The 13580-nt window shown below is 43.9% G+C and overlaps 1 protein-coding gene across 1 annotated transcript in view; it reads left to right on the top strand.

Annotated features, from left to right (window-relative positions):
• Positions 1 to 13580, top strand: part of LOC141052997 (uncharacterized) — a 377438-nt gene that overhangs the window by 251930 nt on the left and 111928 nt on the right. The gene's annotated exons all lie outside the window — the stretch shown is intronic.

Raw genomic sequence — 13580 nt, 5'->3', positions numbered from 1 at the left:
CTGCTGACCGCTGCTCCATAGTGAGTCCGGCTTCTGGGGAGCGTGGCACTGGGATTGGGTGCGCCCGCATGACGTCAGGGGGTGTGCCCTGGAGTCAAGATGGCGGCGCCTATGGTGAAAATGCCAGCTGCGGCGTGTGGAATCTGGGCGTGTCCAAGGGGAGGGGCATGGATTGGCTCCGGAGGAGGCAGGAAGCACAGTGGATCCCTCTCGTAAGGAGTGATGACCACAGAAGAGGCGCTCGTGTCCGAAGCTCCGCATTATGGAGGATCACAGTGGACAGCAGCAGCAGCCCTTACAGCAGCAAGAGCGTTCACCACTCTCTATGGCTGGTCACCAGCTTGGGCGCACTAAAAGGATCAGCCGCTCGAATGGCAGGAGTGGCAGCCGTCCTAACTAGTGATGAGCGAGTATACTCGTTGCTCGGGTCTCTCGGAGCATGCTTGGGTGGTATCCAAGTATTTTGGCGTGCTCGGAGATTTATTTTCGTTGCCTCAGCTGCATGATTTGCGACTGCAAGACAGCTTGAATACATGTGTGTGTGGAATGCCTGTTTGTTAGGGAATTCCCACATGTATTCAGTCTGTCTACAAGTCGCAAATCATGCAGCTGAGACGACGAAGACTACAGCTCCGAGGACGCCAAAATACTTGGAGACCACCCGAGCATGCTCGGGGAGACCTGAGCAACGATGCTACTTGCCCATCACTTGTCCCAACCAGAGATCACGGGACTCCTAAGTATCCAGGAGTGACATTGTTTGTACCCCTGATCAGCCTACGAATCCAGTACCCTTGATTGACAGCGGGTGGTGAGTGATCTACGAGAATATCACTTTTGTTGGAATAGGGGCCATTTTCTGCTTAATCACAAGGGGCCTAGGAAGGCTAGCGCCAAGACAAAGAATAAGGAGTGTGCCCTTTGTAAAACCCCGCTGGCAGTTCAGTGGCAGAAGGATCTCTGTGCTAACTGCATACAGAAAACAATGCGGGAAGAGACACCCGACTTCGCCACGAGCCTTAGGGCCATAATCAGGGAGGAAGTGAAAGGTTCCTTAAAGTCGACATTGAAAAAGTAAAGCAAGAGACCTTGGGAGCTTGTCACGGATTATGACAGAAAAAGAAATCCGGCACTCCCAAATGCAGAAAAAATAGTTTTGTTTTATTCACAGCTTAATAATCCACACAGTGTACATTCTATTTGTTACGTTTCGGTCACTATCATGGACCTTCTTCAGACTGTATACAGTGTAGAGGAAAAACAACAAAAAAATAATAAATTAACATAAACATACATAATAACATACAACTGGTTTCAAAATGACATTTCATAATCCAGTAGAGTTATATTTGAGCTAAAGCTACATAGAAGCACATGTTACACATGAAGGAACATTTATGTTAAGTGGATTCTAGTCCCAAAAGAACGGATTAACTCCATCATATAGAGGAAAAAATATAGAATCCCTATCAGGACACCAGACATGTTATACCTTACAGAGCAAACAGAGATATATTCAAAAAATACCAGGAGAACTTTGATCATCCAATAGATGGGTTTGTGAAGAGAAAATCATGAGTGGTTTTGCTATCTAAACATTCAGTTTGCCTCATAAGGAGATGGTAAGTTATTCACAAAATAGACCATAAAGCAGGGAACGGGTATGGAAACACTCAATTAGAAGTGCTTATGGACACAATTTGAAAAAGAAAAGGAGAAAAAAAAAAGTGAAAAAAATTACACTATAAAGGCATAAACCTTACCAATGGCAAAACCTGTTCATGTTCCAAAAACATGACACTGTGGGTTCAGAATAGCGTGTAGCAACGTAGGCAAGCTGCTCTGTAGAGAGACAATGGACAAGATAGTCCTTTGTGAAACACTCAGTGCAAACAAAGCTGCTAACAGTCATATACCATTATAGGTAATGCTTACCAGATGGAGCTGTGAGGAGAGCAGGAGGAGGAACAAAGCACTGACAGAGATATGCTGTATTGCTATGGTGCAGTGCGCTAGTGACGGCTGTGTCTGGTCGGGGGTTAAATACCCGACATGAGTGCGTGCTAAAGCGCACCTGTGTGAGCTGGCAGAAAGTGGCTAGAAGTGAGGAATTAAGCGCTCTCTGAAGTGAAAGCCGGAAGTGCCTCTAGCAAGATGGCGGCGACAGGAAGTAGTCAGTGAAATGCTGGGTGAAGTGCAGTTCAGCTGCATTAATGAGATCCACGGTGTCTCGGAGTGACGTGTCTTTTTTGTCATATTGTATTTGTCACGGATTCTGAGGCCTCACAATCTGGGGGGGAATATCATGTGGAATCCCTGTCTACCTCCTATTCCTCCTCGGACAGTGATGTAGGCGGCCAACCTTGTTTTTCGGCCGAGGACTCGGATAGACTGGTTAGAGCAGTAACGTCAAAGATAGGCCTAAAGGAGGAAAAACACCTAAATCCTTAGAGGATGTTACTGTATGTTTGGGGGCTTGGAGGGAAAAAGGAAGCGCTCCTTTCCAGTTAATAATACGATAAAGGCGCTCATAGAGAAGGAGTGGAAGAAGCCAGAGCGGTTCGGTAGCCTGCCCTCGTCTTTCAAAAGGAGGTACCCTTTTGAGGAAAAGGACTCGTTGAGTTGGGATAAAATCCCAAAGATCGACGGGGCAGTAGCTAAGTCCTCTAAAAAAATTGTCCCTGCCCTTAGATGACTTGATGCCTGAAGCACAGAAGAATTTTTTTGAAGGTCGCTATCATGTTCATTTTGAACAATGTATTCACATTTGAAAATTCTGTATACCGTCAGATCAAGGGCTGCGTGATGGGGACGAGATTCACCCCCAGTTATGCAAATCTTTTCATGGGGGTTTTTGAGTCCGTCTTCATCGCGCAGTCCCTTCTGGCTTTGGGACGAATAGTCTTTTACCGTCGGTATATAGACTATTTGTTCTTTATTTGGTCTGGCTCAAGAAATGAGGCCCTTGAGTTTGTTGAGGCTTTCAAAAAATATTCTTAGGGACTCTCCTTCACAGCTTCTATGTCTGATCCCACCCTCCACTTTCTGGACCTGATCGTACATCTTGATAAGACTAGTAAGATGTAGATTAATTACCTCTAGTTTGATAGTGGACACCTTCCCAAATGGATCACCAATGTGCCATACGGTCAGTACTGGAAGATACAAAAAAACTGTACAGTTGATTCAGATTTTTTGGAACAATCAAAAATCCTGAATAAGCGATTTCGACAGAAGGGTTATCCCAAAAAATTACTTTGTGACACATTCTTTAAAACAAAATCACTTTCCCAAGATTTTTGCATCAATAAAATTAAATCAAAGGCAGCTGAAAATAACACTCCTGATCTTGTCAAGTGGAGTTTGGTGACCACATATAATCAGTCTCCTTGACTATCCAGAGGATCCTTGATAAATATTGGTTTATATTAAAGGGTGATCCTTTTCTTTCTGGGCATCTTCCGGTTAAGCCTAAAGTTATATATAGAAGGAATCGTAATTTACGCAGCCTGGTGGCACCAAGCAATACGGGATCTAAACCTCACTCATTGGGCGTGAGAGATGTTCTCAATTGGGTTGGTTTTCGTGCAAAACCTCTAAGTGTTTGTGCTGTTGCACCATCTTGAATGGGGTGAAAACCTTTGCATCAAATACAACAAGCATTATTTATACCATTAACTGCCATGTTGATTGTCAATCAACTTATCTAGTCTATTTGTTGCAATGCACTTGCGGCCTGCAATACACGCCCGCCTTAATATTCGTAACGGATAACAATTACACAGTGTATCTAGGCATTTTAGTGTTGTGCATCAGAAAGATCCTAAATATTTGAGTCTCATTATAATAGATTAGGTTGCTGACAATGTTTCTGATCACTTGGGGAGTCTCATTAATAGAGAAAGTTATTGGATTTTTAAACTGGGCACCTTTTCCCCTGAAGGGTTGAACTTAACTATAGACAATGTTGTTGGTCAGTTATAACTTTCTGAATATATTCTTTTTTTTAAATATTTTTCTTTGCTTTTCTTTAGTTTTTTTCGTGTAAGAAAAGATTTTATTGAATCCTTTTCATTTTTTAGTTTTTATATGTAGTTTTTCTGTGATTTTTTTTAGTTTTTTTTTGTTTTGTTTTTATCTGCAGTTTTACTTGTTTGTATGTAGTCCAATTTCCTCTGGCACATCAAGAGTGCTTTGTGGTCATAAATGGCTAATGTCTCCCATTGGTGCAATTTCCCTTTAAATATGTAATTTCCCCTTATGTTCATTGTACCTCCTGAGGAAGATAACGTGTTGCTATCGAAACGCGTTGTGGAGTGCAAAGAATTTTAATAAAGGTTTGTGCCTTCAACCATTTATCTCTTTTTTCCTTTTCCCTAGCGCTCCTTGATACTGCGTTTTTTCTTGCTTCTCAGAGGACTATGGCACGCTGAGAGACCCACTAGATAAAAAAGCAGATGGGTTCCTGAGACACACTTGGGAGGCAGCCGCAGGGGGTCTGAAGCCGGCAACAGCCGGGACTTGTACTGCCCGCTCCCTTATGGTCTTGCTGCAACAGATGGAGGAACAACTGAGGAGTAAGGTTCCAAGGGACGAAATCTTGGCCAATATGACTCTGTTGCAGGGGGCAGCGGCCTTCCTAGCACACTCCTCAGCAGATTCTGTTAGATTGGCGACTAGGGCGGCAAGCCTATCCACTGTGACTAGACGGGCCTTGTGGCTAAAAGGGTATCTGGGAGACCCGCCTTCGCAAAATAGTCTGCTCCATTCCGTGTGACGGTTAGTTTCTCTTTGGTCAGAAAATAGAGGACATCTTAGAGAAGGCAGGGTATAAAACGAAGGGGTTTCCCCGTTTCCAGAGGGAGGTTAGGAAGTCTTCTTTTCGGAGGAGAAAATTTAATAGGGGTCGTCCCCTTGGAGATAGAAAGAGCTGGGACTTCCAAGAACAGGAAAGGGTTTGGATAAATGTTCAGGTGACCCTCTACATCGTCCAAAAAGCCCCCCAATGACGTCAGGTCAGAGATGGGGAGAGGTTCTCTCTTTCTCCCTTCCTGGGTGAACATCTCCCCCAGTCACTGGTTCCTGAACGTCATCAGGGATGGTCTAATGATAGACTTCGTCCATCCATCCAGCCAGACTTTTGTGTTAACACCTCGCAGGAAATCACCAGGAGAACAACTAGTCCTGGAGGCGGAGATTTTTGGACTGGTGCAAAAGCGGGTTCTGCTAGAAGTCCCGATAGAAGAGGTAGGAAGGGGATTTTATTCCCCCTCTTTTTGATACAGAAGCTGGACGGTTCTCTAAGAACTATCGTCAACCTGAGGAAGCTCAACCGATGGGTCGTGAATTACTCTGTCAAAGTGGAGTCGGTAAACACGGCTATAAAGCTGTTGTTCTAGGACTGCTTCATGGTGGTCATAGACTTAAAAGATGCCTATTACCACATCCCAATCCATCGGGACCATCAAAAGTTCCTAAGGGTGACTCTGTATGTCCAGGGACAGGTCAGGCACTACCAATATGCAGCCCTCCCATTTGGTCTGTCAGTAACTCTGAGCGGGTTTACCAAGGTAATGTCGAAGGTGATGGCCTACCTTCGTTCTTGGGACATTATCATCCCGTACCTGGATGATTTCCTTATAGTCAGAAGATCACTGTGCAAAACAAGTGAGGGAAGTGACTATGGCCCTAAAGGAGCTAGGCTGGGTGGTAAATACCCTCAAGTCAAAACTAATGCCGGAAAAGATACAATCCTTCCTCGGGTTGGTTCTGGATTCCAAGCGCCATGTTTGTCTCCTACCAGAGAACAAGATAGTCTAAATAATGGGACTGGCACTGTCAGCAATACAGCAGCCCATAGTGACACTAAGGCGATGTCCTTGCTAGGATCCCTAACATACTGTATACCAGCATTAAGATGGGCACAATTTCACCTAAGGCAGCTACAGTGGGAGGTCCTGTTGGCACAGGGGTTGTTAAAAGGGCATTTAGAGGGAAAAGTACCATAGCTTACCTGGTGGACAGTAAGAGAGCATTTGGCGTCAGGGGTCCAGTGGTTGAGGCCGGTGGATAATGTGATCACGACAGACGCAAGCAGTACTGGATGAGGAGCACATCTAAGGTCCCACTCAGTGCAGGGAACCTGGTCTCCTCTAGAAGGGGATCAGGGTTCAAACGTAAAGGAGCTGTGGAAAGAGCCTTAAGACGCTTTCTCCCCTTCCTTCGGGGTCGCCATGACCGGGTCATGTCGGACAATCGCGCGATGGTGGCTTACATCAACCACCGGGGAGAACAAGGTCCCATACCCTTATGGGGTAGCAAGCATCCTGTTCCAGCTAGCAAAACAACACCTGCTATCTCTCACGACACTTCACATAAGAATAGAAAACATGAAGGCAGACTTCTTGAGTCACAAGAAATTGAGACAAGGAGAATGGTCTCTAAACTCTCGAGTGTTCCAGCAAATAGTGCAGGCATGGGGCAAGCCAGGGATGGCCCTGTTTGCCAGTTTACACAACAGGAAAGTGAGGAACTTCTGCTCGTTAGATCTAAGGGAGATGCCCTTCAGATACCTTGGAAGTTCAGCTTGGCCTATGTGTTTTCCCCGATATCAATGATTCCAGTGGTCGTGATAAAGATCAGAGAGCATCAGGCAAGAGTAATTCTCATTACTCCATTTTGGCCGAGGAAACCATGGTTCTTCCTTCTAAGGTGGATGTTTGTTACCGATCCATGGATTCTACCAGAGAACCTGGACCTGCTTAACCAGGGACAAGTGTGCCACTCTCAAGTGAAGGGATCCATCTGGCAGCATGGAATTTGAGAGGGCGTTACTGAGTTGGCAGGGATTTTCACCAGGGCTAGTCTCCACCCTGTTGAAAAGTAGGAAACCAATTACATCAAAGATCTATGATAGAACATGGAAAAAATTCCTTGTATTTTAAGGGCAACCTCTGGGGGATGAAACTCCGGTAGGGGCTATTCTAGAATTTCTACAGTCGTGATTGCAACTAGGCTTAGCAAATAATACTCTCAAGGTACAGGTGTTGACCTTGGGTGCCTTGTATAATTGCAACCTAGCATCCAATATGTGGTTGTCCCAGTTTATTAAATCCTGTAGTAGATCTAGACCAGTAATAATTCAGAAAATTTCTCCTTGGGACCTGAACCTAATTTTAGAGGCGCTAACTAGGGTATCATTTGAGCAAATACAGGGGTTATCTGCAAAATTCCTCACACTTAAAACGGTGTTGCTACTGGCCTTTACAACAGCCCGTATGGTGAGTGACATACAAGTCCTGTCTATATGCCCCCCCCCCCATACACGCAAGTGTTTGAGGACAGGGTGGTTCTAAGACCTATCCGGCCTATCTCCCCAAAGTAGTTCTTAAATTCCATAGGAGCCAGAATTAAAATATACCACCCATAACCCAATATTTAGTACAAACTTGTAAAATGCTAAGTGCTTCAATTAGACAGAACAACCTACCTAATATGAATATTAGTATTATGAGCCCCTCACGAAGGTATAATTTATCAATAAATATAAAGTGCAAAATTTTAGAATACCTCCATGTGAATAAACCTGTCATATAATCCTATGAGACACCAAAAAATAATCTTTACCAATAACTAGACCTATCAATATTCATCCCCAAAAAGGCTATCAACCCTCAAATAAAATTTCTGTGAACCTGAATTTAATAATGCATTGATGATGACCCAAGACACCAACAGATATAATAAGGTCAACTCATCTCTTAACTCTGCCATGAATCAAATTCCACAACAGAATGATATATAATAAAATCCAGATCACAAAGATTTTCTTTGATGACCTAAAGGAAGACCGGGACATAATTCTGTCACAGCCAGTGTTGTTCTTATATCCTCTCCCAGATTCTTCCACCCTGAGGAAGGAATCCGTGCTATTCCGAAACTAGTTGGAATTTTGGCTCAAGCAGCACTCTTGTTATCAGACATCACGTGACTGCGCGCCTCACGTGATCTGGATTATCATCGCAGGTCCTGCCGGACTCACACCACGCTGACCGCGGGTGTCTGCAATCTATAATGCGGGTGGTATGCTGACCGCCGTTGGACTGTGTCTACTTTGGTGAGCGATCATCTATGCTCTTTTCCCTGCTCTCACGCCATTCACGCGGGATCTATCACTATCGGAGAATTATCGGATGTTTGCCTGCACCTGGAGCCTGTTACCGGCCGGAACAGAGCTCCGTGTTTTATTTGTTTTTTATCTACTGATTGAGAGACTTCCTAAACGATTAGCAAGTATATGCCGCTGGCTTCTACCGCTTAAAAGTCCACTCTCAGTGGTGAATCTACTGCTTAAAAGTCTGTTCACATTAATGAACCACCGGGCGTTTCCCACTGCACTCCTTTTCAGATGTAATAGTCACAGTGGGGGTATGTGCAAGTTACATTTATAGCACTTTATGGTTCCCCCAGTGTGTTTGTTTCTGTTTTTATTTATGTCTGCATAGTTATATGGTAGGTGTTTTTAATTAACTATTAAAATGCAATACCGACCATGCTCTTAGTCACTAGAGTCTAACCTGGACACTTCACACTTTTTTTTTAATTTTTTTTTTATATGACTTTGCATTTTCAGATTTAAAACTTATGTTTTGCTTTGTCTTTTTGTAGTCTGATCCATCAATACTCAGTGTCTTCTAACATCTAATGCTTATGAGTTTATTGCCTTGATCCTACAGGTAACTATATATATATTTTTTATTCTCCATTGATTCACAGCGCGAGTATCATTTTGTTACAATCTATAGATCCACCTACATTCCAACCTAGCCAATTCTCGCCCTTCGTCCCCACCCCTGGAATTCAACACATCTGCATCAATACCTCATATTTTTAAACCATAGGACTTACAATCATGATATTTTTTGAAATGCCTAGGAAGTGTTTTCAATGTGGTGTCATCAGTGACCATTTTGGCCTTTTCAATATCCAGGCAATGTTCCCTGGTGCAAACTTTTAATTCGCGTGACGCCAGTCCAATATAAACCTTTTTGCAGGGGCATGACGCATGGTAGATAACTCCCTTTGAGGCACATGTAATATGCCTCCGAATATCAAACACTTTTGAACCATCATGGTTTCCAAAAGTGTTGCTTCTCACCAAGTTGGCACAAGCCTTGCATAGACCGCAAGGAAAAAAACCGGGACTGGTAGATCTTGATTTGTTTTTTTCAGATTCAAAGTGACTGTGAACCAGACGATCCCGTAAGTTTTGTGCCCGTTTTGCAACCATTGATGGAAGAGGATCCAAAATTTTCCCCAGAATCGGATCGGTAAATAGAACTTTCCAATGTTTTTTCAAGACCTCTCTCAATTCCTCCCACTAATTATGAAAGGGAGTAATAAATCTCACCTTATTGTCACCAGAGTGACTTTTCCGTGACTGACATAAGAGGACATCTCTTGATGTTTTCTTTGCTCTATTATATCCTTTCCGGATACTTCTGTGGCTATATCCACGTTCTTCAAAACGCTGAGAAAGTTCTTTTGATTGTAACTCAAATTGATGACTATCCGAACAGATACTCTTGATCCGTAGAAATTGTCCTATGGGGATACCCTGGATCAGAGTTTTCGGATGGAAAGAGTTGTCATGGAGTAGGGAATTGGTGGCTGTTTCCTTACGGAAAACAGTAGTCGAAATTGTACCTTCTTCTGAAGCTGAAATAAAAAGATCCAGAAATTCAATTGATCCACCAAATTTATAGGTCAAATGGATGTTGAACTGATTTTTATTAAGACCTCTCATCGTAGTATCCAGATCCTCAATTGGTCCCTCCCATATAAAAAGGACCTCATCGATGAACCTTATCCAATTATGGATTCAGTTTATCCCAGGAATGCTATCACTTAAAAATATTTCCTGTTCCCAAAACCCCAAAAATAAATTCGCATAAGAGGGGGCACAAGATGCCCCCATAGCTGTCCCTTGTTGCTGGACAAAAATCTTTTTGTCAAAGATAAATACATTATGTTTTAGAACAAAATCCAGCAGCTGGGTCAATAAATCAGCCATGGGTCTTGGGATGTTACTTGATAGCAAAAACCATTGAACTGCTTTGATACCATCATCATGACGGATTAACGTATATAATGCCTCGACATCAGCTGTCACTAACATCATGTCCCCATTTAGGTGGACATGGTTAAGATGGTTCAAAGCAGCAGTTGTGTCCTTGATACATGAAGGGAGTTCCTGGTCCAGTGGTTTTAGAAAGTAATCAATGATATCACAAATCACTTCACATAGTCCCTTGTTGTGAGTTCATTTTCCCCTTCGTCACTGAGGTCTGGTGAACTCCCTATTCTGGTGAAGGAAGGTAATGAGCCTGATTATCAGGCACCTGAACCTGATGAGGATGACTGGTTGAGTGGAGTCACGGACTGGATATAAGGCTACCGACGCCCTTCTGCCCTGCGGGTGATTTCTCTGTGGACTTCTAGGACACCAGTCTGATTCCTGCTCCTCTAAGCTAAGTTTTTCTGCTTTGCCTGTTTGCTTTAGTGTTTTGTTTTTGTTTTCCTTGCTTTTCTGGATTCTGCCATTCCCTGCTGGGGTGAGCTGAATTTCCTTTTGCCTGTAGCTCTGTCTTCAGAATATTCCTGAGTACTGACATAGCTTTTTTGAAGCCTAGCGTCTTCAGGGCCTTTTTCACTGTCAGTCGGTTGGCTCTTATTTTCATAGGGTTTTTCACGGATTGCAGACAGCAGCCTTCCTGTCCTTTTCTATCTAGCTAGATTGGGCCCCGTCTTTGCTCAGTCTATCTTTCTGCCTGTGTTAGTGTTTTTCATCTTGCTTCACCGTCATTATATGTTGGGGGCTGCCTTTTGCTTTGGGGTCTGCTCTGGGGCAGTTTAGTTTTCCTCTTTCTTTCTTTAGGCCTAGCTATTTCTCCGGCTGTGATCGAGGGGTCTAGGGCATCGTAGGAACCCCCCACGGCTACTGCTAGTTGTGTTGATAGGTTCTGGGGTCTGCAATCCGATAGCTGCCAACTTCTCTGGTTTTCTGGACTTAGCTAGCATTTCTGTTTTTGCCTCCTACGGTGACTCAATCATAACAGAATCACCCGCCATACCACAGATCCTAGGGTACTCAATAGCAGGAAAGAATTGTGTTTAAAAAAAAAAAAAAAAGGTGTGTGTATATTCTTTCCTCTATCTCTGAGGCCGTAGGGGGAATTTTTTTTTCTCTCAATGGAGATAAAGCAATTGTCTGATCGTGTGGAGCAGCTCGCTGCGGAAGTACGGGGAATTTCCGCCTACCTTGCTCGTTCGCATGCTGTTGAACCAAAGATCCCTACACCTGATGTATTTTTTGGGGATCGATCTAAATTTTTGAGTTTCAAAAATAATTGTAAATTATTTTTTGCCTTGAAGCCTAACTCGTCAGGGAGCTCCGCGCAGCAGGTTAAAATTGTCATCTCTTTGCTGCGTGGCGATCCCCAGGATTGGGCGTTTTCTTTGAAACCAGATGATCCTATTCTGACTAATGTGAACGCATTCTTTCAAGCTTTGGGTTGTTGTATGATGAACCTAATGCTATTGATCAGGCTGAAAAGACCCTGTTGGCATTGAACCAGGGTCGAGATTCTGCAGAGTTGTACTGTCAAAAGTTCCGAAAGTGGGCGGTCCTTACTACCTGGAATGATAATGCCTTGGCTGCTCTCTTTCGGAAGGGTTTGTCAGAAGCCGTAAAAGATACTATGGTGGGATTTCCTGTTCCCTCTGGTCTGGACGATTCTATGTCATTAGCCATTCAGGTTGATCGGCGTTTGCGCGAACGCAAAGCTGCACGAGAGGTGTTGCCACCTGTTGAACAAATGTCTGAACCTATGCAATGTGATAGAGTTTTTTCCAGAGAGCAGCGTCAGGAGTTCAGAAGGCGTAATAAGTTGTGTTTTTTCTGTGGAGATGCCTCGCATATTATTTCTGTCTGTCCTAAACGAAAGAAACGCTTTGCACACACGTTTTCTGTTGGTGGTGTTCAACCTAAGTTTCTTCTGGCAATTACTCTGATCTGCTCCCTGTCCACATTTTCCGCCAAGGCTTTTGTGGATTCGGGAGCAGCGCTAAACCTAATGGACTTGGATTTTGCTAAACGTTGTGGATTTCCGATGACACCTCTGCAGACGCCTATCCCTTTGAGTGGGATTGATGCTACTCCTTTGGCTAAAAATAAACCTCAGTTTTGGACCCAGGTGGTCATGCGGGTCACCCCAGACCATCAAGAAAATTGCAGATTTTTGGTGTTGCATGGTCTGCATGATGCCGTTGTTCTGGGGTTTCCCTGGTTGCAAATTCATAATCCAGTTTTGGATTGGAAATCTGTGTCTGTGGTGAGTTGGGGTTGTCGGTGTACCTTTAGTGAGGCTCCGGTTTTTTCCACCTCTCCTCAGTCGCATGATGTTCCTGACTATTTGGCGGACTTTTATGATGTATTTAGTGAGAATGAGTCTGCGTCCTTGCCTCCTCATAGGAGTTATGACTGTGCAATTGAACTGAGCCCGGGGTGTAAATTTCCCAAGGGTCGGCACTTCCATTTATCTGTACCCGAGCACGAGGCTATGCGGTCCTATATTAAGGAGGCGTTGGAGAAGGGTCATATTAGACCATCCTCTTCACCCTTAGGTGCCGGGTTTTTTTTGTGGCCAAAAAGGATGGTTCTTTAAGGCCTTGTATTGATTATCGTGCCCTCAACAAAATTACTATTAAATATCAGTATCCGTTACCCCTGATTTCGGATCTATTCTCTAGAGTTAGAGGTGCTTGCTGGTTTACCAAGCTTGACCTCAGGGGGGCGTATAATCTTATCCGCATTAAGCAGGGGGATGAATGGAAGACGGCGTTTAATACTCCGAAGGGACATTTTGAGTACCTGGTGATGCCTTTTGGGCTCACTAATGCCCCTTCTGTCTTCCAGTGCTTCATGAACGATATTTTCCGAGACTTTGTCGATACATTTTTGATTATCTATCTGGATGATATTTTGATCTTCTCCAAGGATTGGGATTCTCATGTGGAACATATTCGGACTGTGTTCCGGATCTTGAGGGAGAATTCCCTGTATGTCAAAGGATCGAAATGCCTTTTTGGAGTACAGAGGATTTCATTTTTGGGATTTATTTTGTCTCCGTCAACTATTGAAATGGACCCGGCCAAGGTACAGGCCATTTATGATTGGGTTCAGCCCACTTCTTTGAAGGCCCTCCAGAAGTTTTTGGGTTTTGCTAATTTTTATCGGAAATTTATAGCAAAATTTTCTAGTATTGCTAAGCCATTGACTGATCTGACTAAGAAGGGTGCTGATGTGTTGAATTGGTCTCCGGAGGCTGTTGCTTCCTTTCAGGAGCTGAAGTGAAGATTTACCTCTGCCCCGGTTTTGCGGCAACCTGATGTCTCACTCCCGTTCCAGGTAGTGCTTTCTTTCCCGAAAGTTCTCTCCATCTGAACGTAACTATGATGTGGGGAATCGGGAACTGTTGGCCATGAAATGGGCATTTGAGGAGTGGAGACATTGGTTGGAG

This window comes from Dendrobates tinctorius, unplaced genomic scaffold, assembly GCF_039654945.1.
Source record: "Dendrobates tinctorius isolate UK_male_01 unplaced genomic scaffold, ASM3965494v1 ptg000164l, whole genome shotgun sequence".
Classification (NCBI taxonomy): domain Eukaryota; kingdom Metazoa; phylum Chordata; class Amphibia; order Anura; family Dendrobatidae; genus Dendrobates; species Dendrobates tinctorius.
This window is presented reverse-complemented; position numbering and strand designations above follow the sequence as displayed.